At 36.0% G+C, this 22,620-nt stretch overlaps 1 long non-coding RNA gene across 1 annotated transcript; it reads left to right on the top strand.

Moving 5' to 3' along the window:
• The first annotated feature begins 4,301 nt into the window (after positions 1-4,301).
• LOC128864475 (uncharacterized) lies at positions 4,302-8,661 on the top strand. Its single transcript, XR_008454695.1, has 2 exons — positions 4,302-5,885; positions 6,084-8,661. It is a non-coding gene; the product is annotated as an uncharacterized LOC128864475 (long non-coding RNA).
• Positions 8,662-22,620: the final 13,959 nt, after the last annotated feature.

Raw genomic sequence — 22,620 nt, 5'->3', positions numbered from 1 at the left:
AAAACTCATTACTAAAGAGTGGTGTGAACCTGGTTCTTCGCCTCCAAAATGAGTTCGTGCCCAGAAACCGAGTAAGAAGGTGTTAACATCAGTTTTTTCGTATGCGAAATGAATTTTGTTTGTGGATAATTTGCAAACTGTTAAAACAATGCATCCTGAATATTATTGTATCCTTTCAGACCTACTGGAGGAAAAAATTCGTGAGAAAAGAGCCCAATTTGCAAAACAAAAAAATTGTTTTTCAATAGGGCCATGAATCCATGAATTAAAGTTCGAATTGTTGGAGCATCCGCTAGATTTGCGTATTGACAAGATTTTTCCCCTAGCGACTTCCACCTGTTCCTAGACCTAAAAAAATCCATACGTGAAAAGTGTTTTTCACCAAACGATGAGTTCGTCACAGCTATGGAAACATATCTTGCAGCCCTTCCAGTTTCTCACTTCATGGATGGAATACACAAATATGAATTTCTTATCGAACCACAAAACTTATAGAACAACTTGAAATTAAAATTTGAAAAGGTCGAGCCAAGGAACACCAGGAGATTTGGTGGCTCTTGAAACACTCAGGCTGAAAAGCCCATTGCATTTAAAGCTCTGGAAAGGGGGTAGAGGAAGTCAAGGAGGGAAGCAGAAAAGTATCAGAGAAAGAGACAGAGATAGAGGTAGTTAGTCCTGTGAGAATTTTCCAGATTCTTTGACAAATCTGTAAATATCCTAAAGTTTTAGAGAACGAATATTACTCATTCTCATGACATTGGAACCCAATACTCGTAGCCTTGCTCTAGCAAAGGCAGGACACTCACAGAGAAAGTGCTCAGTGCTATACGCTTCCTCCAAGCATGACTGGCATACCGGGTTCTCAATGATTCCAATGGTGGTCATATGCTGACCCCATAGCGTGTGTCCTGTAATGATACCGACCATCAACCATCTTTCGTTCCAAGTTTTAGAAGAAAGTTTGACAGTTTTCTGTTCGGATTTGTCACAAAACACTTTGCAGTTCTGCAGCGTTCTAAACCGGGCCATCGCTCTTTATGCAGATTGCCTACATAATCGCTGATCCAGTTCATGATTCCTGCGGAACTGATTCCGATTATTGGCTCTGGCCTCTGTGGGGGCCCCGCTGATCCACGGTTGGCCAATTCATCGGCGATCTCGTTTCCTTGAACACCAGAGTGTCCCGGAACCCATATAAGTACAAACCAGTTTTGTCTTGCGACAGAATTGAGCTTCTTCTTACATTCTTGAACAATCTTTGAGGTTTACTTCGTGTTCCCCAGGGCCTTCAGTGCAGCCTGACTGTCACTGAAAACTCCAATCTGTTTCCCGCTCAATCTCCTCCCCATTATCCATTCGGCTACTTTCACGGCGGCCAACGCTTCTGTTTGGAAAACAGTTTCCATTTCCCCCATAGCATAGTGATACTTATTACTATCTTTTAAGTACTATCCGGCTATTTCATTCTTGGACTCATCGGTAAAGAAAATATCCGTCAAACCTCCCTGAATGCATTCTGGATTGCTCCATTGCTCACGCAATGGAAATCTGACATCAAATTTCCTTCCAAATGAAACTGTGGGTATCAGGTCGTCTTTAGGTGCCAAAAGCAGTGGATACTGCTCAGATAGCAACCTAAAGATTTCTCTGTGTCCCGAAGATCCGTCTTCGTGCCAGAAACCATATTTATGGAGTCTACTCATTGCTTTTATTGCTTCCTGTTGTATCTTAAGATCCAGGGGGAGCAAATCAAGCATAGCATTTAGGGCATCACTAGAGGTTGTACTCATGGCACCCGTGATACATAAACATAGACTTCTTTGTAGCCTGTATAGTTCCCGGATTGTGGATTTAACCATGCTCCGTCGCCACCAGACCACAGAAGCGCAAGTGATGATTGGTCTGATAAGTGCTGTGTATATCCATAGGACCACAGCAGGTTTCAGACCCCAGGTTTTACCAAAGGCTCTACGGCATTGCTGAAAAATCCTCAATGCACGATTCACCTTCAGTGAAACGTATGTCCCCCAAGTCAGCTTTTTATCCAAGATTACTCCTAGATATTTAACTTCATCGGAAAGACCAAGTGTCACACCTTTCAGTGTTGGAAGACTGAGTCCGTCCAATTTCCGTTTTCTCGTAAACAAGACTATGGTTGTTCTGTTCGGATTAACGGAAAGACCTTGTCTCATGCACCAGTCATCGATTTTGTCAAGAATCCTCTGCACTTAGTGTGTATATTCTTGCTGACTGATGTCCTTCAAATCTTCTCAAATTGCAGGACCTTCAATAGTTTTAATGACAGGGCAACCTTCTTTGGAAATCATTTTAAAATATTTGTCGCACTAGAAAATTTTGGAAAGTATCTTTTTGCGATACAGTTTTGTATGTTAGGTTTGCTTTCCTTGCCTGTCGAACTTGAAAGGATACAAAGAACTATTAAAATTCATTCCATTTATACAAAAATACACCTAAAAAACTGTTGATGGGTTTCCCAAAAGAAAACGAAAAAGCAACCCGATTTAATGATTTTGAAAAACTTAACTGCATTTACAACCAGTAAGATTTGTGTTTATATATCAACGAATTACAGGGTTAGCATAAAGGAAAAGGCTTTATTATACAAGTTTCTTTGGTGAGCCCAATTATTTTCACATGTACAGATTTATTATATTGTAAGATTCTACTATAAATGGCGAAGATAAGCTGGAAAATTTTAGCAGGTCACTCGGCAATAAAAATTTGTTTTTAGTTCCACTGGAATAATTAAAATACCCACTTAGCAAATGTTTAATGATTTTTGGTGAACTTTAATTTGCAGACATTAGGAAGGACATAACTGGAGTCTGGTGGATAAGGACTTGAATAGAGGACTTAGGGGCAATGAACTTTGACGAAATAATCGATATATAAAACTTTAAGGACCGACTGTAACCGCCGAAATTATGAAGGAAAATATAAAAAAAAACGTTTTTTCCGCAATTGCCTTGCAAAAATACTTTACTACTGCACTCAAGAATGTGCAGCGACCTTTTTTATCGGTATGGTCTAATGTACACATACCTACAAATGTATTTCCTTAAACGATGCCATTATTTGCATAGGCTTCTACCTGAATGCATTTCGTTTGCTAAAACATTTGGCTGCATTACCTGACGATTTGGTAAAAACAAAGCCTCTTTAAAGATGAAAAGAAGCTTCAGTCAAACGAAATGCTACTTGAGGGGTTAAACACCTGTTTGCAACCGGGGGAAGCACAAATGGCAAGAGAAAGAGATATAAAAATTACAAAACTCACAAAAGCGGCAAAGCATAAAAGTGGATGGAGTGAATATAACAGCGGCGGCGAAATACATACGAGACTACTACGAGGGAATAATTACAAGCATATATGCATACATACATACATACATACGTACACACACACTTATATTTATTAATGTAGGAATATGTAAATAGGCAAAAATATCTTCCTCTATTCGTGAGGGCGGATTGGGTCATTGTACAAAAAGCATGCGGCAACACTGTTGACAAACAAAATATGTAAGTGTATGCATGGGCAAGGAGGCGAGTACAACGGATTGTGTATAAGCATTGAATACAAACTTTACACATTTACACAAGCAAACACAATCATACGCTCACAAACAGAATCAAATCAACGTTGCACAAACAAACAGCTGTGTCAGCGACGGCGGTGTCGCAGCTAATAAACACATGCTTAACCCACATTACGAGGGAATGCAAAAAGCAAAAAGAAAATAAAACAAGAACCAAAACGAAAACGAAAACACTAACAAAGCACAAGCAACGGCAAGTTTTGTTGTCTGCAAAGCGATTGCAGACAAAACACGTTAAATGATTTTCCTTTTGCAAAATGCTCGTCGGAGAATTTCCCTTGAGTTGGGAAATATATTAAAACACGTTATTTTTGCTTATAGCATATGAAATTCTGAGCAAACTCAACGTTCAATATGCTAGTGAAGAAAAAAAAAATTTCCCAAAAAGGGAAATTTTTGTATTTGCAGGAATTTATTTGAAATGAAGCATAAAACAGCGTAAAAGAGTTAACGCTTAGATTTTTGTACGGAAAATATAAATTTCCCGAAAGGGAAATTTGCTCACTTTACACCGGTTTTACATAAATTTGAGCGCCAACACCGAAGGGCTCACACTGCAATTGAGTAGTGAGAGTTTCAGACAAAATTTCCCGCTATTATGCGCCTAAAAGCAAACTGTCAATAGCATTGCTTGCGCTAAGCATGCAACACACAATTCAGTTCATCGTTGGGTACCTTCTCTCTCGTACCGTTTCTGATTGAAATAAAGCACCACACGTTGAAATACACGTTGTATTTGTGTGAAAAAGAAAATCAAATATTGCTAAGTAAAGCAGTAAGCGCAAAAGGTGGTTAAAACGCGCGTACAAAATATGATCAAAATTTGAAAATCGAGTACCAAACAAAAAAATTTATCAAATATAAATATAATTAAAATTATACGAGTAAAAATATTTTATGCGCCCAAATACCAATAAAATTAAAGCAGATGCGTGCGTAAAAAATCGATTCGAACGGTGGCACTAAAACGCGTGCGTTTTGTGCGTGGCAATAATTTTGCTTTTAAGACGGCAATTTCACTCTATCGGCACGCGTACATCTACAAATGTATTGCTGCGTCTATTCGTGTGTGCGTATGTGTGCATGCTTTTGCTATAGCGGCAACATAGCAATTTAAATTTAATAGCGTGCGTAGCAGTTAAACTTTTGTGGGTAAGCTTAAGACTTCACCCACAAAGTTGGCGCTTAACTTTTTGGTTAAACCAAAAGTAAAGTGCATTTGAAGATATTAAAAGCGAAGTTTTGAGATCAAAACAAGTCGTAAAAAAGCGAAATCAAATGGAATATATTTAAGCAGTCACTTGCCACAAAAAAGCAGAAGTTTCTTATATGAAATTTGAGGCACTAAAATTAAAAAAATAATAACAATAATGCGCCTTCATCACTTCAGCGCAAAAGGAGAGTAACAAAAGGAAAGTAACAAATAAATTACAAAAATTGTATTATAAAATTTTTTATTATTTTATTAGAATTTCTGAAATTCCATAAATCAAGTAGTGGCATTTTTATGCACACAACGCTTAGCGTGTCCGCCTGGGTCAACAAACCCCATGGCATATCCGTAGCACAGCTGGAAAGCAACGAAAAAGAGCCAACGCTTTGCTGTAACTAATCGCACCCACAGCGGCGTTTCAAATCGTGTTACGCATACCACCCGGTGTACCCGCAGCCAAGCGTGCGAGTGTCTGCCGACGACGCGATTTGATGTCGAGCCACGCTAGTGATTGTGGGGTGTAATTTGCGGTTTTAAAGCTGTTTATGTGCCGCTGGGTGTGAGTGTGTCTTTGTATGCACACACATACATCCACACATATGTATATGGGTGAACGTAAAATTGCATTGTAGTGGTTGTGAAAAGCGCAGGAAATTTCGAAAAGAGTTTAGAGCGTTAATTATCGCCTGAAGCAAGGAGGAAAAATATATATTAGCAGCGAAATTTTACAATTTATGCGAATAAATTTTTCGGTAGAAATTCGTATTGAAATATAGAAAGTGCGCACAAATAAGTTGGTGAAAAAATAAATAAAATTAGCGGGCAAAAAAAAATTCAAAATAAATAAAAGTTGATTGCTGGCGCTTAAATACGAATAATTTCTGGTTATACGAAAAAGTTAATATTTGCAGAGTTAAAACCAAAAACCTCCAAAGCCTGGAAAATTGGGCCAATGTGTGGCGTTTATGAATATTGGTGAAATTTAAAAAAATTATAATAAATTTAGTCAAATTCACATTAAAGTGCAAAATACTATTGTAAATGATGAAGAAGTAAGTCTACCAGATTTTGATAAAGTGTTCAAATGTAAAGTGAGCATACAAATTATATAAAATTATTTAAAAAAGATTCAAGAAATTGAGAAAAATCGAAAATTCGAAAAATTTATAAAATATTGATATATAAAAAATAAAAAACTTACAAAAATATAGAAAAATTTACTAAATTAAAATCTTACTCTTTCATAACAGCCTGCCTTCCTTTGCTCCGAAATTGTTGAAGAAATACGAAAATCAAAAATATTGGTGTTTGCAAGCAAAAAGCTAATTTAAATCAAAAAATTCAGCAAAAATAGCAAAATTTAAAACTATTCAAAAAGTTATTTACCAAAAATGTTGAAAGTTAATCAGGAAAATTTACAACAAAAGAAGACAAATTGAAAATTTTCACATTAAAATATACAATACATAAAAAAGTTATCAATACGCAGAGCATTGCAATTACGCTAACAAAATCAAAGTCTTTGAAATAAATGGAAAAAGTGTAAGAACAACTTACAGTAATATTTTACGGTATGAAGTGAGCTGAAAATTTTTTAATAGGAGTGAAAGCGCATTGAGAAATTGAAATGGAAAGTTAGAAGAAGGTGCAATGAAAATATTTTACCTTCTATTATAAAATTTAAAAAAATATAAAACAAGAAATACGATTTCTGAAAATTGTGAATCTCGATGGGCATAATGCAATGAATTTTATCGAAATATACAAAACATATACAGTTTTTGCAAAGTTAACAAAAAAACAGCACAAAAACACAAAATTTTAAAAATATTGAAAATTTTGAATAAAAATTAAAAAAAAAAAATTTTGAAAAAAAAAATTAATTAAAAAGAAAAAAAAATTTTAAAAAAAAAAATTTATTAAAAAGAAAAAAAAATTTTGAAAAAAAATTTCATTTAAAAAAAATTTTTTTGAAAAAAAAAATTATTTAAAAAAAAAACAAAATTCTCCAAAAATAGAACAATCAATAGCAAGCAAACAATTATTTGCGCTAAATCGACCGTTAAGTAAAAATAAAACAAATTTAGTGAAAAATCATAAAAACTAAAATTTAACAAATAGCTAATTTTGAGCGAAAAACTTTCAAAAAGGTTATTGTCAAAAAAGGAAAATCCAAAAAATTGGGCAATTAGTGAACAAAGAAGTTTCTAAAAGGGAATGAGAAAAATATTTGAGATTAAGAAGGTAAAAAATTTGAGAAAACAGAAAGCCAAATAAAAAAAAACAAAAAAAAACAGCGATAAATAAGTACTCATACGGCAAATTTTTAAAGAAAAAGTTTACAATAAAAAAAATAAAAAAGAAGAGATTCAAGAAAAGTCTAAAAAATTAAAAAATAAATTCTAAAACTTTTGTGAAAAAAATAATAAAAAAATAAATAAATAATAAACAATAATAATAAAAAGCATGGAAAAGGGAGAAAATTTAGAAAATATTCCGAAATTCATTTAAAAACTAATTGGTAAAAAATCACAAATAATAAGACTTTCCTAAGCATTACAAAAAATATGAGTTCACGCTAATAAACAAAAAAATAAAAAAAAATAAACAAAATAAGAAAACCCCCTAAATAAGGAAATATTTAATAATGCAATAAGCGAAACACCCAAATTTGCTTAATCATTATATTAGTTATTCCATTTATTCAGCCATTTGTGTAACAACATCAAGACGCGCGCCGCAAGGAGGAGCTCGGCCAAACACCTAACAGAAGTGTACGCGACAATTATTAATTATTTATTTTTCATATTGAAAATAAATTAACAAAATATGATTTTAAGCTAATAAAAACAATCAAAAAACAAAAAAAAAAAAAAATAAAAGCTAATTTCAAAAATATTATTTGTGCAGTTCAACTAAGAAACAAGAAACATTCAAAACGTGCTGAATTTAGACTTACAGGCAAGCCACAAGCCACAAACCACATATAAATAATAAATGAAAAGAAAACTGTGAAAGCAAAGAACTTGGAGAAGCGCAAAATGTAATATTTAAAAACAAAAACAAGCAAAACTCAATGAAGGCGAAAATACTGAATTTCAAGTGAGTTATAAGAAATGGCAGTCATGTGAAGCTGTACTCGAGTGAAACCAAATATTGATTGATTAAAGAAACACAGACAGAAATTGCATTAAAAATATTTTCATGTCAAGCAAAAAAGGGTAAGCAGGCCATACCAAAATATTTGCCCTACAAAGCACACAAATAACGGCAAAATATTAAAAGTGATTGATTTTCCAAACAAATAATTTGAAAGTTGATTAAAAAACAGAAGAAAAAGTGCAACGCTCGACGAGCGAAGTGCAAAAACGCATTTTAATAAAACAACAACAAAAAAAATTATTTTAAAGTGCAAACAAAAATCAATAGAATTTGAATACAATAAAAACCAGATCATCTTTTTTTCGTTGACTATGAAAGAGCACAAAATTTAAATGAAGCGTTAGAAGAAAGGAACTTTTCGTAAAGAGAATTTGGGAATTGCTAAAAGAAAAGAAGAAAAATTCCAACACTTGACGAAAAAATTTATTTTAACAACAAAAACAAAAACAAATTAATATTATAAAAGTACAATCAAAAATCAAAACATTTGATCAAAATAAAAGAGGTCACACAACTTCGTTTTCTCTGACTTTGAAAGGGAACAAAATTTAAAAAAAGTGGAAACAGAAAAAACCACCTTTCAAAAATCTAACGTCCGGAAAAAGAAAAAACCAACATCCAAAAACGTTTGAAAAAAAAAATATTTAAGAAAAACAAGCGTAAAAAGGGCAACGAGTAATACAAATCGACATTTTTCCTGTAACTTCACAAACTATGGAAGATAAAAAACAAAAAAGTTAAAAAATAAATAAAGTATTTAAATGCACTAATAAATGGTCAGGTACAAGAAGTACACAGTTAAAAAAAATTAACTAAAATATACCTACACATATGAATAAATGTAAACAAATTCCATTGAACAAAAATCCAAATAAATCGCATTTCATTCAGCAAAAGGAAGCCAAAGGAAGCGCATTTAATGCAGGCAACACCACCCCAAATATTAGAGCAGAGCAAGAAAAGGAGTGGTTGAAAATAAAAATAGTTCACATAAAATCTAAAGAAGCCATTAAACGCATATAAAAATATCCACAGACACAAACTAAAAATGTAAACGAAAGTGTCTTTATAAGAAAATTAGAAACACAAAACTAAAAAACTGAATATAAAAATATTCCAGTATCGCCAGCATAACCCAGCTGATTATCAATAAAATAGAACCCAATTAAAAAATCTTATGCAATAAAGCGCTTATGCACTTGAAGCAATAAAAGTGTTACTCAAAAACAAAAGAGAGCAACAGCAACAAAATTCACTATCAAAAGTCTTCGCAGGAAATTCGAATGACACAACATTGAAACCATAAAATCAAAAGCAAGTAAAAAATTATTTTACTTACCTAACACAAGCATCAAGTATCAAAAGCTTAGCAGTAACGCTTCATGCAACAAATCCAGAATATAAAAGAAATTGCATTTGAGTGTAGATGTGCATATGCAAATTTAATTCTATTAAAGTCAAACGTAGCAAAGTGCATTGCAAATGTGAAGCATATTTTAAGGCTGAATCAACGGCATATCAATAAAGATTTAATAAAACATAAGAGCTTAGCGTTCCTAGCAAATAATAGTATTAGAAGATATTCACAATTACCCAACAAATGAATTGAAAACAAGAGAACAAAATCAAACAAATATAGAGAGAGAAGAGAGAAGGGAGAGAAAAGGCGTAAACTTTTGAACGATCAACTCAATCTAAATTCGGTAAGTGCGATAAAAAGGATTTCTAATGCGATTGACAACATTTCTATTAAAAATAAATACTATTTTTAGCTAATTAGTAATTTATGATTTGACAAATTATTGGGTTGGGGAATAAGATCGTAGCGTTTTTACCGAGGACTTTTATTTAAATAAAAAGCAATAAATATATCAAAAAGTTTATTAATTATATATTTACCGTTTACAACCTCTTCCCACCTCTCGACCAATTTGTTGATGCCGTTCCGCCAAAAATCATCTGATCTAGTGGCAAAGAAATCGTTGAGCAGTTTTTAAGGACCACTTAGTTAACGAAGGTATCGCCCTTCATATGGTTTGACAGGGAGCGGAAAAGATGGTAATCGCTCGATGCAAGGTCCAGCGAATACGGCGGAAGCTGAAGGGCTTCCCATTCGAGCTCTTGGAGTGCGGCTTTGACGACTTGTGCAACATGGGGCCTGGCGTTGTTGTGAAGAAGTATGGTTCGATCATGTCGATTAGGTATTTTCAGTCGAATAGGCTCTTTCGCGAGGTGTAACTGGGCAATGTAGAGCTCCTTGTTTACCGTGACATTCTTTTCGAGCATTTCCCAGTGCACCATGCCCTACCAGTCCCACCAAACACATATCATCATCGTCTTTGGATGAAGATCCGGCTTGATTTTCGACTTTGGCGTATCTTCTGGAGCCACCCACTCCTTTCTTTGCTTCATATTGGGCATTTGGGCATAAGACACCACTTCTCATCTCCCTTGACTTCGGTTTAAAAAGCATTATTTATGACCGCGTGTTGCTCGATGGCGGGCGAAATGCTGAAAAACAATTTGAAGGCGACTTTCTTTGGTTTTTCCGTTGAGCTCGTGAGGCACCCAGGCTCCCAATTTTTCAGTAGTTTGGATGAAATGAAATTGAAATGTTAGTCCTTGATAGCTGCTTGAACGCCTGAGAAGATAGCTACCCTTACCCCAATGCCCTTCTCTTACCCCAGTGCGTCTTTATGTTGGTCCACAAATGGAGGAACAGTTTCAAGCCAACTCCGAACGGCGAATATTGGGTTGGGGAAAAAGAAATGTCGTATTTGCGATCGAAATTTGACGGTTAATTTAACTTACTTAGAATTATCCGCTTCAAGTCAAATATGCCCCGATTTGTTCGAAAACTTGTTGCCATTTAGAAGGCAACTTCATTATCCCCCCTTTATAAAACCCCCCCTCCTTATTTTCGAAAAACTCAGGCAACCAGTTTTCGCAAGCTTCTTTTGAGGCCAACTTGGTATCACAAAAGGTGTTTTGCATGGACCAAAGGAGATGATAGTCACTTGGTTCCAGGACCGGTCTATATGGTGGGTGCGATAGGGCATCCCATCCGAGCTCTCGTAGCTAATGGTGGGTCATCAAAGATGTGTGAGGACGAGCGTTGTCCTGGTGGAACACAACACCATTCTTATTGACCTATTCTGGCCGCTTCTGGTCAATCGCCTGCTACAAACGGTCATAGTGGATAATTCTCTTCCAATCCCACCAAACACATAGCAAAACCTTCCTGGCGGTCAATCCGGGCTTGCCGATGGCTTGGGGCGGCTCGCCGTTTCTCGACTACGATCTTTTTCGCTTGGCGTTGTCGTACGTGATCCACTTTTCGTCCACCATCCGCTTCAAAAATGGGTCAAGTTCGTTCCGTTTTAGCAGAGAATCGCAAGCGTTGATTCGATCCAAGAGATTTTTTTGCGTCAACACGTGTTGCACACAAACATCCAGCTTTTCTTGAAATCCAATCTTCTGCAAATGGTTCCAAACGGTTTTGTGGTCTACGAGCACCTAGTTCTTGACTAATCGAGCAAATGCTCACATGCCGGTCTCTTTGGATAATTGCAACGATTTTATCAGTCTCTACGACGATTGGCCTACCAGTACGGGGTGCATCTTCGACATCTACTACACCAGAACGAAATCGATCGAATCAACGCTGTGCTGTGCGAATCGTTGCAGTAGCAGGCCCATAAACTTCACAAATTTTTGCCGCCGCCTTCGTTGCATTTTTACCTCTAAGGTAGTAAAAACGTAAAATATGACGAATTTCTTGCTTTGTGGACTTCATCTTTGACGCGCTATAACTTAAGACTGAAACGTACGATCACAACACTGTCAAAGAGACACTTGTAGTGCAGATTGTCGTCTTCAAATCGCCGTTTAGTGTGACCCGATGCAATAAGTACAACTCAAGATATGTTTAAATGTCGCGCTCAATTGACAAAATACGACATTACTTTTTCCCCAAACCAATATTTCTTTATGAGGAGCGTTTTCATGGCAGAAATACTCTTGGCGGACATTGGTTGCCGAGGGGCGACCGCTCTTAAAAAAATGTTTTTCTTCATTTTGGTGTTTCACTGAGATTCGAACCTACGTTCTCTCGGAATTCCAAATGGTAGTCACCCACCAGCACATTCGGCTACGATGGCCGCGGAAGACGAATGGATTTAGATAATTTGATAAACAGTTCGTCTTAGAACCGTCAGTGTGGATTTCAATGTCGAATCTACCATCTACCAATCACTTGCCTTTTTCTCCATTCGGTTCTCGGTAGATAACGTACCATATAATCTTTTTCGAAGTTAAGGTCGGAGATTGTGAAGTCTGATTTGTGGCTGCTTGTAGCTGCAACCGATTTTCCTTTACTCTGTCATTATTTTTCTTGTCTGAACATACTGCTCTCACTACATAAAAAAAAATTAATTTGAAGACATTCAAACTGTATTTTTTTTTTTGGTGTTTCGAAATATTTTTTTATATATTACAATGACATTTTTTCCAATTTATATGGAGTTTTCTTAAACCCTTTATTACTCGATCCTCTGCTTAGTTTGTTTTTCACAAATAGTTGTATCGAAGTTTGCTTACTTGTAGAGTTCGCTGTTCAGCAGGCAATGGCAATGTTTTTCTTCAGACTCCAATGGAAAAGACGGTGTAAAAAATTAGATGTCAAAAAGTTGTAGACTTTGGAGTTTATTATTATTTGACTGACTTGGATGTTATTATTATTTATTTATAGATTATTTTTGTATCCATATTTTATGCCGCTTCCCAATGCCAAATGGTTTTTTATGAGGATCTTTTGTATGGCAGAAATACTCTCGGAGATTTGCTAATGCCTTACGAGGGGCGACCGGTATTAGAAAATAAAGTACCCACTTGGCGGTAGCGGTCTTTAATAGCCAATATGTATATTTCAATTAAAATGAGGATGATAATAAGGAAGGATGCTGAAACTCCTTTGAGATGCATGCCTAAGCCCCACATGGATACATACAGCTGACCATTTCACTGCTATGAAAGTTGTATACCGTTATGGTGTTAGCACATACTTAAAAGTTAAGCTTTAGCCAAAAGTGTTACGTTTTCAGAAATAACTGCAATGACCTAAAAGCAAAAAAAGAACTAAGCTTTAAGTCCTTACTCTACAAATATAATCAGACTTTTACCTTCAAATGCATCCACAAATCCCTTCAACTTTCAAAAAGTATTCGCATACACAAGCATGAAATTCATGCCACCACAAATTCTGGGCAAAACTACATTTTCCAGCATATGCTGTGTACATCCACACAAACACACGTACCTACGTACGTATAAGTACCGAATTGGGCACAGCTAAGCTATGTATGTATGTGTGTGTGTGTGTGTGCACAAGATTGCGGAGTGTGTTTAAATTTGTAATGTCTGCACTCTAACTTGGCTAATGTCATCAGCCACGACGCAACCAGTGTTGCTAAACGACAAAACGCAACGCATCACAACATAGCACAGCTGACAGCAACAACAACAAGTTACTACAAGCCGACTACATAAATTTCTTTGCAACTAAGCCACTTTAATGGTGTAAATTAAATTTCAAAAGTTATAACGAACGCGTTAGTAGTGTTTTAAAGACATTTAGCAGTACTAAATCGGGTAGGAGGAGTCAACGGGCAGAGGGTTGACATAAGTACGACAGGCGAGACAGCGGAGCAAGCAGCAGCAAATTTTCGTAATATTAAAGAATGCAGAGGAAGAGTGAGTGTGAGTGAAGACTGTTGCGTTGTGAGTTAATCAACTTTTGTGTTGTAGACACCTAACCTAAATAGCTGCAAGGTTTTATTTTTTTTTTACAAATATATACCTTCTGCTCAAATATGAACGAGACGTTATCAATAAAACGGTCCGCGGATGACATATGGCAAAAATAATTTTTTTGTTTTTTGGTAGGACTGTTATAAGCTTACATGGCAAATTTTAGCGTGATATGTCACATAGTTTGTTTTCTGTGCTACTGTAAACAAGTCAAGCTCGAGTGTGTTCTTCGAATTCTCTTTTATGACTTCAATTGTCTCAATATGTTTTCCACGGAGCGGCAACTTGAGCTTGGGAAACAGGAAAAAGTCACATGGAGCCATATCAGGCGAATACGATGCTTGCGGAACGATATTAACATTATTTTTGTTCAAATAATCGCGAACAAGACGTGATGTGTGAGCTGGTGCATTATCGTGATGCAAGAACCATGACTTGTTGTCCCACAATTCCTTCATTTTAAGACGAATGTTCTCGCGCAAACGCTTTAAAACGTCTAAATAATATTCAGCGTTAACCGATTTTGCAATTTGTGCGATTTTCAAGCACAATTTCCTTTACTTTTCCGATGTCTTCGTCGTTTACTGATGTTGCTGGACGACGTTCATGAGGCAAGTTTTCAACCGATGTACGGCCCTCTTTAAACGATTTGTACCACTGAAAAACACACGCACGCGATAGAGCAGAGTCCCCATAGGTTGTCTGCAACATTTTTAAGGCGTCTGAAGCCGAAATTTTGTTGGAATAACAAAATTTCAAACGAATTCTTTGAATTTCCATCGTTAAATTCGAAGAACACACTCGAGGTTGACTTGTTTACAGTAGCACAGAAAACAAACTATGTGACATATCACGCTGAAATTTGCCATGTAAACTTATAACAGTCCTACCAAAAAACAAAAAATTTATTTTTGCCATATGTCATCCGCGGACCGTTTTATTGATAACGTCTCGTTCATATTTGAGTAGAAGGTATGTACAGTGGCGGTCAAAATGTAGAAATGCGACACAGTGCAAAGTTTAAAGAATTTATTTTTTTTTATATTTTTGTAAAAGTGTACTTACCAAACGGAATATTTTTCCATTCTGAAATTAGCAGAATGGATAAATGAGCGGAAATGGGACGGGAAACAGGTAAGAGTCTTTTCCTCACTTCCCTCTTTCCCTCCATGACTATCTATCCTTTTACTTTCCAAAGTTTTGAATACAAAGAGCTTTTTACCCTGAGGGCCTTGAGTTGCCAATCTATCGGTGCTTCTCGGCTCTTTTTCAAATTTCAAAATTTAACGCTTCAAATGTTTGCAAAATTAAAAACAAAAAAGAAAAGAAATTTTCGAGCATTCGTTATATGGAGGAAAATGGCTAACACCATCAACAAAACGATTATGAATTTCTTGAAACATATACAATATTATAGCAATATTGAATAGACTACAAAACAGCATACTTAGAATTTTTTTTAACAAAAAGTTTGAAATTTTGATGAGCATTTTTCACAATTTCTACAAAATTTTTTTTTTAACTTTAAGTTATAAAGTTTTTTTATTTTGTATGTCCCACATTTTATATAAAAATATAAAAACATTTAAAACAACATTTACAGCTACAAGACTAAAACTACATTTAAAAAAAAATTAAAAAAAATAAATGGAATATGTTGCACTGTTATAATTTTCCCCGCCACTGTATGTATATATACATATGTACATTGCGAGGGCTGTTGTTATTTTTTTTTTGTATTTTTCGCTTTTTAGCAATTACAGCCCAACATTTCCAGGTAACGTAAGCGTAACTATAAAGGGTGATCAATTTAGAGGTATCGGATTTTAAATTGAAATAAAACAACTAAAACTCAATAAATCTGCATGATTTTTATATAGAACTATTCATGACATTTATTTTTTGAAGATAATCCCTTTCAAATATTGGCGACACGTAAACACCAATTGTGAATGACTCGCGAGCCGCTGGGTCCATCGAGAATGGTTTATCCACAAAGGAAAGTTCGAAAAGTGGTGGCCAATTGGCCAATCCACTGGCCCGAGACGAAAGTTAAATTGCTTACGGAAAGACGATACAGAAAATCCATTGTCTCACAGGCTGTATGACAAGTGGTGCCGTCTTATTGGAACCAAATGTTGCGGAGCTGACGGTCTTCAATTTCTAGTACCAAAAAGTCGTTTATCATGGCGCGATAGCGGTCGCCATTCACATTGGCGCTAGCCTCATCTTTGAAGAAATACGATGATTCCTCCAGCCCATAGGCCGCACCAAATGGTTGTTTTCAATGGATGTAATGGATGTTTTTGAATGGCTTCGGGATGCTCTTCAACCCAAATACGGCAATTTTGCTTATTGATATAGAAATTAAGCCAAAAATAGGCCTCATCGCTGAGCCCTCATCATTGATAACACTTTTCACAGATTGTCGATTTTCGTAACATGATTTGTACGATTTGTAAACTTTGTTGGGGACTAAGTCTTTCCATGATGTCAATGAGTAATGAAAACAATTATGTATTTAGCTTGATAGCAGTCACGGGTGATCTGTCAAAAAACAAAGCCGCTTTGAAAAAACACCTCCAATCTGATCACCCTTTATGTGTGCATGCATACATACACACATGTGTACGTAATTGTTATTTTGTAGTTAATCTTTTTAAGTAATTAAAGTAACTTAAAATTTTGTATCAAAAATTAAGTGGCAATCCTATTCGATATATTTTTCTAAGCTAAGCGGGACCCTTTCATCTAGTACCCATGTTTTTATATATTTATTCATTTTAATTACTTTTTAGCTAACTTAAACCTATTCGGAAAATCTCAGGGATAATATTGGTATGGGCGGCCGCCGTAGCCGAATGGGTTGGTGCGTGATTACCATTTGGAATTCACAGAGAGGTCGTTGGTTCGAATCTCGGTGAAAGCAAAATTAATAAAAACATTTTTCTAGTAGCGGTCGCCCCTCGGCAGGCAATGGCGAGACTCCGAGTGTATTTCTGCCATGAAAAAGCTCCTCATAAAAATATCTGCCGTTCGGAGTCGGCTTGAAACTGTAGGCCCCTCCATTTGTGGAACAACATCAAGCCGCTCACAACAAATAAGAGGAGGAGCTCGGCCAAGCACCTAACAGAAGTGTACGCGCCAATTATTTATTTTATTATTTTTTTAATATTGGTATGGGAATAAGTTTCCGCCATCGTAAAAAGGGTGTCGCTGCTGATAATATTACTATTCACTCTAGCAATACGCTGGTGATTTACAGGTGTATATGTAAGGTCTCGACCGCAGTGGTTGATATTCGTTTGAAGCGTAAACATCCTTTTCTATCTGACGTTAAAAATGTCTTCAATCGTCCCGAAAAACAGCATTTGCAGGAAATTATGTTTCATTATTACCTTTTGAAGAAAAGTGCAGTTTAAACGTGGCGTATATTGATCAATATTTCCGGTAATCACGCTCCATCAAATACAACTTATAAAGAGTAGTTTCGACGCTTCCAAAGTGGCAAATTTAACGCGATAAAGGAGAACCAGGTCCATCGATTGCGAAAAAAAAAAAAATGCATGCATCAAAGGTTATCTTGTGCATCGGGTAAGATCAGAACGGTGTCTATTATGAGCTCCTTAAACCATCTGAAACCATCACTGGCGATCAGTACCGACTGCAGCTAAAGCGTTTGAATCGAGCTCTCAAAGAAAAGCGACCGGAATGTGAGAGTAGACATCACAAACTGATTTTGCTGCATGACAACGCCAGTCACACGTTGCTAAATCGGTCCAGAAATACAATATTTAGAGGAACTGAATTGGGAAATATTGCGCCATCCGCCGTATTCCCCAGACATTTGCACCTTTGGATTACCATCTGTTCCGATCAATGCAGTCATCCCTTAATGAAGAGCGATTGACTTCTTAAGAGAGCATCGCAAATTGGCTCAATGAATGGATCAAGTCAAAAGAACTTGAATTTTTCGTCAGAGGAATCCGTATGCTGCCTAAATGATGGAGTAAAGTTGTAGCTTCCAATGGCACATACGTCACATAATTCCATGCATTATTTAACTGTTTAAATAATTCGTAAATTTGGCTAAGAAAGGACAGAAACTTATTCCCATATACAGAGAAAGTTTTTTTTAAGTTTAATCTAGTTCCTTGCAGTTATATTTTTGCTCAACTTTCTAATTAGTTAATTAACTATTTTATGGAAAACAATAGGTGACTACCCTACTCAAATTTCTTTTTGAATTGTTGTTGCCACAACTTTTTGCAAATTGGCGCCCATACAGACTAATAAATTACAACTACAATAAATAAATAAAAGATAATAGGAGTGTTATAATAAATCCCAAACCCAATCCAAGCCATAAACGACACAGCAGCTCGAATCAGCAGCTTAAATCCCTTCCACATGCAAATATTTTCTCAAATAAGTCCGTACCCAATGGGTTAAATACATTATATTCACCAATAGCCTCTTACTTACTTCATGAACCTTTGGCTCCGGAATGCTGTTAAGAGAGCTCGACCATCACCCATTGCAGTTGAAAAAGAAGAGCTGCAACATATAGTACATATGTGCCTCAGGTCAAAGTCCCGGCATGCAGACGCGTAAAAAGAATCTGTTTTTTTTATCTAAAATCCCCCAAAATTGCAAAAGCAAATCTTTTGAAAGTGTATTTTATTCTAAAAATTATAGAGGTGTTAAAAAAAAATAAATAATTGGTGCGTATACTTCTGTTAGGTGTTTGGCCCAGTTCCTCCTCCTATTTGTTGTGAGCGGCTTGATGTTGTTCCACAAATGGAGGGACCTACAGTTTCAAGCCGACTCCGAACGGCAGATATTTTTATGAGGAGCTTTTTCATGGCAGAAATACACTCGGATGTTTGCCATTGCCTGCCGAGGGGCGACCGCTATTGTGTTAAAAATGTTAAAAAGAAGATTTTTCACTTTAAAAAATTCTATATCAAAATTTTCCACATCAAATAAATTTAAAATTATTTAACTATTATTTATTATAATAGGACTATGAATAAGTTCGTGCGGTTTTTTTTCGAAATTTGAAACTTTATTGACGTAAAATGGTTACAAATTTAATATTCAAAATATTGTCCATCGCTTACTACTACTTTTTCCCATCTTTCTGGCAATTCACGGATTCCCTTTGTGAAAAATTCGGTCGGTTTTGCCGCAATCCACGAATCGATCCATTTTTTGACTTCATCGTAATTACGGAAGTGCTGGTCAGCCAGGCCATGTTGCATCGATCGGAAGGGATAGTAATCGGATGGCGCAAGGTCTGGACTATACGGCGGGTGGGGTAGGACATCCCATTTGAGCGTTTCTAAGTATGTTTTGACCACTTGTGCAACATGTGGCCGAGCATTGTCATGTTGCAAAATAACTTTGTCGTGTCTATCTTCGTATTGCGGCCGTTTTTCTCGCAGTGCTCGGCTCAAACGCATCAATTGTCGTCGGTAGACATCCCCCGTAATCGTTTCATTCGGTTTCAGTAGCTCATAATACACAACACCCAGCTGGTCCCACCAGATACACAGCATAACCTTCAGGCCATGAATATTCTGCGCCGACGTCGATGTTGAAGCATGGCCAGGGTATCCATACGTTGCCCGACGTTTTGGATTGTCGTAATGGACCCACTTTTCATCGCCAGTCACAATTCGATGCAAAAAACCCTTTCTTTTGTGCCGTTGAAGCAGTTGTTCGCATGCCATAAAACGGCGTTCAACGTCTCTTGGCTTCAATTCATACGGCACCCAATGGCCTACCTTTCGGATCATTCCCATGGCTTTTAAACGTTTGGAAATGGTTGATTGATCAACTCCCAAAGTTTTTGCAACCTCTTCTTGCGTTTGAGCCGGATCTTGATCGAGCAATTCCTCCAATTCGGTATCCATGAACTTTGGCGGCGCACCCTCGCGTTCTTCGTCTTCCAAGCCAAAATCACCACTTTTAAAGCGTGCAAACCACTTCTGGCACGTTCGCTCAGATAGAGCATGCTCACCATAAACTTCCACCAAGATACGATGACTTTCGGCTGCTTTTTTCTTCATATTAAAATAATGAAGAAGAATTCCCCGCAAAAACACATTATTTGGCACGAAATTCGACATTTTCAAGTGTGGTAAAAATATTGTTGTTTACGCTTCAAATAAAAAACTTATACTGACGTTTGTGCCTTACGACAGTAGCTCTCCAATGAATGTTTGGAAATGTGGATCGATGGAATAATAATCAAGTTACGCCATCTGTTGTAAAACCGCACGAACTTATAAATAGACCTATTAGTAAATGATTAATTCTTAAATTTGATCCAAGAAATTTCCAATTTACTTCTTATTATACACAAACCAACAAATAAACCAATTTTTAGAAGAATTAAAGGCAATGTTAGAAATACATGAATCACCGGACATGGAATCGGTCTAATGTTAAATATTAATGAAGAATTTTATATATGAGTTAAAGTTTAAATGTAACAAAAAGTTTCTCGATTTGAAACGAATATTAAATAATAATAAGTACATGCATTTCGAAATATATCGTACATGTACAAGTATAAGTTAAAGTTATTAGAAAAATAAACCGAAAAAAAACTGTTTGATACAGAATCACCAGAAAGCCATAAACTGCACCACTCTTTGACACCTGTCATCTGCTGCAATTCTACCAAATAGTTTAGCAGATACCGGTTTCTTACAGTATCCGCTCGTCAATGCTATAGACGAAAATGTCGCCAACTGGGTTAATGTCCGCACAGCAAAGCCTTCCTTCTCTTTCCGTAATATTCAACCTTTGCTTCTCCGTTGGCCACATCATCAGCAAAGCGACCAGTGCGGTAGTGGTAGTGACTTTATTATCAATCGCACCAAAACTACTTGTCAATACTTCCTCATGCACCCATACATGTTAAGGCAGGTCACTTTGTTTTTTTTTTTTTTTAATATAACCGACTTCGCTTCAGCAACTGAAGTATTCTCCTGGCAATTCTGAGCAAAAATAATCACAAATGAATTTCGAGTGTCCTTAGTTTCAATTTTAGTAATTAACCCCAATGATTTTTTTTTTTTGTTTTGTAAAGTTTTGGAAGAAAATATATGTATGTGGTTTTTGGAGACAAAAAATTTAATTTCTGATGCTTATTTATCCCGGAACCGTTCGCTAGAGAGCGTAGAATTGCAAAGAGTACTTACTTTGACTATTTTCAAAGGAATAAACGCGATTTTCTCTACTTTTAAATAAAAAATTATCTAATTTCAAATTAATAAAAAAATGTATGTACTTATATACAATATAATATAAACAAAAGTATTTGAATTAAAAAAAATCTAACACTAAAGGTCCCAACATTTTTCAATATAATAACGCACTGTAAGCTCCAATAGTTTTTTTTAAATTACTTTTTAAAGCGTTTTTCAGTAAGAGCGCTTCAACTTTTTTTTTGAATAAACACAAACGGTTTGACTTTTTTAACTAATTTTATATTTATTATCGAGTTTGAACATATACATTTAAGTATGAAATTCGATTTCTTTTGCATCACCACCGCGTGCACGTTTTACGAAGTCCAATCGTTGAACCCAATTTTCGACCACTCTTTTGCATAAATCGGCCGAAATTCCAGCAATTTCGCGTTCAATATTGGCTCTGAGCTCACAAATCGTCGCCGGCTTGTTACTGTAGACCAATGACTTCACATAACCCCAAAGAAAATAGTCTAGAGGCGTCAAATCACACGAGCGCGGCGGCCATTCGACCGGTCCATTTCTGGAAATAATGCGCTCATCGAACTTACTCTTCAACAAATCAATTGTAGCGTGTGCTGTGTGGCTTGTGGACCGTCCTGTTGAAACCACATGTCGTCTAAGTCCATACCATTCAATTGCGGCCAAAAATAATCGTTTATCATGTCGCGGTATCGATTTCCATTCACAGTAACGTGGCGATCGTTCTCGTCAACGAAAAAATATGGGCCAATTACGCCGCCGGCATGTAAACCGCACCAAACAGTGATTTTTTCGGGATGCAACGGTGCCTCATGAATCACGTGTGGATTGCTTTCTGCCCAGTAACGCATATTTTGCTTGTTGACAAAGCCATTGAGCCAAAAGTGAGCTTCATCACTGAAGATGATTTTTTGGAAAAATCTGCTCTTAAAGTAGCAGCAACAGAACGATTATTTTCATAAAAAATTTGCACGGTTTGCAATCGTTGCTCAAGTGTGTAGCGTTCCATGATGAAATGTATACTAATGAAGTTTACAAATGACAAGCGAAAAATAAAAAATATTGCGTCGTTCGCCCTCCCTATCGGAAAAAAGTTGAAGCGCACCTATTGAAAAACGCTGTACAAAGCATTTGAATAAAAAAAAAATCTAGCAGTAACAAGGCCCAGAAAGAATCCAGTTCACTATAATTCCTAACATGTTTCAATATAATAATACACTGTAAGTTCAAATAATTCTTTTTTTAATTACTTTTTATCAGGCTTAATCAAGTAGGAAAAACCGCATACTCCGAATTTTGAATTCACCCTCAAAAAGCCAATTTTTATGGATTGAAGCATGCACAAGGTGGCTCAATTAATCAACCAATTTTGGTTTGGAATAACTTTTTTTCCAAATAAAAAACCATATACATAAATTTTCTTCCATGAAGCAAAAAAAAAATTTTGAGAGTTAATAACTAAAATTGAAAATATGGAGGCTTGAAATCCATTTTAGAGCTATACTCCGGTAGACTTTTTTATTCTAAATTGCCAGCAGAGTATTTTAATCGCCGAAATAAAGTTGCAAAA

This window comes from Anastrepha ludens, chromosome 5, assembly GCF_028408465.1.
Source record: "Anastrepha ludens isolate Willacy chromosome 5, idAnaLude1.1, whole genome shotgun sequence".
Taxonomy (NCBI): Eukaryota; Metazoa; Arthropoda; class Insecta; order Diptera; family Tephritidae; genus Anastrepha; species Anastrepha ludens.
The sequence above is the reverse complement of the archived record's forward strand: the minus strand, read 5'-3'. Positions and strand labels throughout refer to the sequence as shown.